The 2,500-nt window shown below is 47.9% G+C and overlaps 1 protein-coding gene and 1 long non-coding RNA gene across 2 annotated transcripts in view; one reads left to right on the top strand and one right to left on the bottom strand.

Moving 5' to 3' along the window:
• LOC135105618 (uncharacterized) overlaps positions 1-2,500 on the top strand; it is a 56,880-nt gene that overhangs the window by 671 nt on the left and 53,709 nt on the right. The window contains exon 1 of the long non-coding RNA XR_010270925.1: positions 1-694. This exon is cut by the window's left edge and continues 671 nt beyond it. This is a non-coding gene — a long non-coding RNA (uncharacterized LOC135105618). The remainder of the gene's footprint in view (positions 695-2,500) is intronic.
• LOC135105593 (uncharacterized) overlaps positions 1-2,500 on the bottom strand; it is a 219,527-nt gene that overhangs the window by 182,714 nt on the left and 34,313 nt on the right. The gene's annotated exons all lie outside the window — the stretch shown is intronic.

Here is a 2,500-nt window from a genome sequence, read left to right as displayed (position 1 = left end):
AATTGCGACAATGGAACTCCCGCGGAACCTTAGTGGTTGTGTGCGCTCGGCTGCGGGGCGACTGACGATGATGCAACGTGTCCCACAGATTTATAGAATGCCTCAAACACCACCATCAGCAACACGGCGGCATAACTGCCACAGATTCACACAAGGAGAGACACTGACAAGCTTTCCTCTGCACAACGTCACACTTACTTAGTCTCGGTATTCATTAAGTATATTTAGAACGACTTAATGTGAGACCAAAAAGGTTGGGAGGTGATAAGGCGCCGCCCACCGCGCGCTAGTAACCGTTGCACTACGTGCCTCAATGCATGCACCTGTGAGGCGGCCGCCGTTGCACCGCCTACTCACGCATTTCTTCATGCAATGACGGCATTAATTGGCAGCCTCGCTGATTGAGCTGTTCTGCACCGCCGTGGTATTTATAGTGGCCAGGAGCGTGACGCAGCCAGGGCGTGCTGCTTCTCACCCCGCAGTGCGTTGCTCGGGCAACGCACCGTAGCCGTCGAGGACCCAAGACACCTGCAGCAGGCAGGGGCGCCGGCCACCAATATAGCCGCGTGGCGGCCGAGGCCACGTGGCTTCTGGGAGCAAACAACACGTGCTTCCGGCCCACGGCTGCCGAGGTGAGCTGAGTGAAGGCGAGGAACAGCTTAGCACGCAGCCCAGTCCAAGGGCGGAGGAGAGTGTGAGTATCCCGTGGAAATTTCCAGCATGGAGAGAGAGGAAAGGGAAGGTGAGTGTGTGTGTGTGTGTGTGTGTGTGTGTGTGTGTGTGTGTGTGTGTGTGTGTGTGTGTGTGCAGAGTAGAGGCAGCAGCAGCAGCAGCAGCAGCAGCAACAGACAGCCAACGCCCTCCCTCCACACTCTCTCTGAGTAGCGGCTGCGGCAGACCTCTAGACGCCTTGCCTCCCCCCTTCCTCCTCCTCACCCCCTTCCTCCCTCCCTCCCCGGGCCTCCCCGCCACCGTGACTCACGGAGCCCCTCCCTCTGCCCCTCCCATTCCCCTCCTCGCCCAACATACACTCACACTCACTGAGCAAAATTCCTTCCGAGCTGTTCCCCAGTGTGTGTGTGTATGTGTGTGTGTGTGTGTGTGTGTGTGTGTAAAATAAAGTGTATGGGCAGCAGGGAGGCAAGGAGTAGGAGGAACAGAACGGGACCTAGTCAGCCAGTTAAGAGAGCCACAGTATGCCTTTCCGCGGGGAGGGATGGACGAAGGGAGGGATGGTAAGAGTAACCACGAGCGGGGACGGTAGAGGGAAACCAACCAAATTTCCTTACAATCTTTTAATCAATGTTTTTTTTTTTTTTTCATACAATCTGTTGTTCTTGCTTTGTTATTTTCGGTTATTTGACGGTAGATAAATTTACGCATGCAAGTCTTTACACGTCACATACGCGTTCCTTACGAGTGCTGACGGTACGCTATAGAAATACGGAAGCCAGAGTACAGACCAAAGCCATTCTCCCTTTCATACTCTGAATGTATTAAGGAATCACCTTTATGAATCGTGTTCCTAAAACGCTTCAAACTTTCATTAAAACTATTTTCGAGATTATTAGTCGGATTCTTATGGGCGTTTCTCCCACAAGTGATCCAATCCTTATCAAACTATCAAAAGAATCATAAAAAAACGCCCTTTGTAACTATAACAACTCGTACAAGGATCTCATTGATAAGAATCCTTTCACTTGTGGGAATCTGGCCAAGGGGAACAAAAACACGGCGGAAAAATAAGGCCCACTGAAGATGTCAGCCCCAAAAGAATATTGTTAAAAAAATCTACGTGCCCGTCCAGATGAGTCGAGGTAAGCAGCAGCGTTTGTCGATATAGACCAATTTTTAGAGGCCACTGAGACCATTACTCGAGTTGTCACGACTTTCTTCCCTCTTCAGTAGTGCAGAATCCCTGTTAAACTTTCACTAGAATCATGTAAACACCTTTGAAAGCCTCCATGACTTTCACTAGAGTCTTTTAAAAGGTAGTCTGTCATGGAACCTTTGAGAATACGATCTTACGAGGGAGTGAATGAGGTGCTGGAGTGTGTCTCGATGAAGCACTTGGAGAAGGCACTTGTCTGCCGGTGCTTCAGTAGGACACTCCTTGACGCGATACTTAAAAAATCAAAGGGACTCTCATAAACAACATGATAATAACAATAATGATAATAACAATAACAATAATAATAATAATGATAATAATAATAATAATAATAATAATAATATGAAGAAAAGAACAAGAAGGACAAGAACAAGAAAGAAAAGAAGCAGTTAGAAAGCACATAAATCACAAGACGAGATGGAGGAGGAAGAAAAATTATGAATATTCTGGTGCGACGTTTTGCAAGGAAGGGACAGCAGGAGACACATTGAGAAACACACGCCCAAGGACAGTACCAACAAGATGCTTGAATACCAACAATTTGAAACACTCGACAACGAAGTTTTCCTTAAGTTTTCGTAAACTATAACTGCCCCTTTAACACACACA

This window comes from Scylla paramamosain, chromosome 1 (genome assembly GCF_035594125.1).
Source record: "Scylla paramamosain isolate STU-SP2022 chromosome 1, ASM3559412v1, whole genome shotgun sequence".
NCBI classification, from domain to species: Eukaryota; Metazoa; Arthropoda; class Malacostraca; order Decapoda; family Portunidae; genus Scylla; species Scylla paramamosain.
The sequence above is the reverse complement of the archived record's forward strand: the minus strand, read 5'-3'. Positions and strand labels throughout refer to the sequence as shown.